The sequence below is a fragment of the Arachis ipaensis genome, chromosome B08 (assembly GCF_000816755.2).
Source record: "Arachis ipaensis cultivar K30076 chromosome B08, Araip1.1, whole genome shotgun sequence".
NCBI lineage: Eukaryota > Viridiplantae > Streptophyta > Magnoliopsida > Fabales > Fabaceae > Arachis > Arachis ipaensis.
Window position 1 is genome coordinate 112,708,544 of NC_029792.2, and position 1,862 is coordinate 112,710,405.

Genomic DNA, 1,862 nt, shown 5'->3' on the forward strand with positions numbered 1-1,862 from the left:
ATGGGAAATAATTTTTTAATATTTTATTTTATTTTTTTTTTCTTTCCGACTCCCTCTTTCTCTTAGCCCTCTCCCCCCTTTCTCTCCCCCCGCTCTATTGGGTAATAAAAAAAATAAATTTGGTAAAAAGGACGATTTTATAACGTTTTATAACGTTGAGGATGATTTTAATAACAAAAAAAGGTCGGGGACGATTTTGATTTCGACCCCAGACCTTGGAGACGAAAAAAGTACTTATCCCTTAATTTTATATTGCACACACTTTCGCTTATCAATAGAAGTAATTTATATCTGACAAATCATTCTTGAAAATTTTTTGTTCCTTTTATGGTGAATTTTTTTTTCTTCCACCATTCATCTACCTTTTTTTTTTTTGGTTATATTTTAATGTAGTGGATAATATCATTCTATTTCCTATTTTCATGCATGAAATGTATAAAACTATCTTAATAATTCTTTTTGTATATATGAATATATAGATGAGCTATAAAGGTAGGGAATCCTATTAAATAGTTTAATTATATCTAGGGGTGTGCATGACCCGATCCGATCCGAAGACCCGGCTCGATTCTGAACACTTTAGGGGCTATTTTGGTGTGATTTCACCGGATTATGGTCTCAAAAAATAGACCCGGTTATTATTCGGGTCGGGTCGGGTTATGGCTCGGGCCACCCGATGGCCCGGTCATCATACACAATTAATATTTTGTGTTGTTAGTGATAGATGATGGCTATTCTTATGTGGAATTTAAGTATTGTAAACCTTAATATTTTATGTTATTAGTTATTATAAGACTATAAGTTAATGTTTTATGTTTAAAATGCATAAGATTTTAGACTAATGCATAATATTGTGTTATTTGTATTAATTTAAATATTTGGTGTTATTAGACAATATTAGTATTGATTATGGTTATACTTTAATTTTAGAGAAGAGTTGGTTCTTGTTATATTTTTCTAAGTGAATTTTACCATGTCAAATAATGGCTGGAGTCTTGGAAATTTGGATATTTTTACATGCTAGCTTATAAGAAGGTATCAAGGTAATGTAATGTTAACGGCCCGGTTTTCGCCTGGTTTTTATCCGGTATAATCGTGGCCCGAAAGTGTATAGGTTTCATCGGGTCTAGGGTCGGGTCTAATAAATAGGCCCGGTATATATTTCGAGTCGGGTCTGGATTACATCAAACCCGGGTTCACCCGACCCATGCACACCCCTAATTATATCTTTGGCATACAAGTTCTGTTTGTTATTTTTTTTTTTAAATTTTTCTAACATATTAATAAAGCCAGCAGCAACTCCTACTTGTATGCATGAACATACCTCCAATTCAAATACATACATAATTGTTCAACTGAGAACTTTTATTTTTCTCTGATTTAGCTTTCATTTTTGTTTAATTTGTGGTCAATAATAATCAAAATGTCAATCGCATTGCGAGTAGGATCAGGCCGGTGCATTCAATAATACAGACAAGTTAATACATATGCCACATTAAATTGGCTTTATATATATTTATAAAGGTTTAATTATTTTATTGGTCTCTATAATTTTGTGAAATTTTTAATTATGTCTCTATATTTTTTTATTTTTAATTAGATTTTTGCACTAATTTTTTTTTTCAATTTGGTCATTTTCAGTAGTAATTGACTTAATTTTATAGGGAACCAACTAAAAACATAATTTGGTACAAAGACTCAAATAAAAAGAAAAAAAAGTGTAGAGACCCAATTAAAAAAAAAATTGGTGCAATGACTCAATTGAATGGAAAAAAAGTACAGAAATCTAATTAAAAATTTTGCAAAATTATAAGGACTAACAAAGTAATTAATCCATTTATAAACTAATAAAATATGAGTAA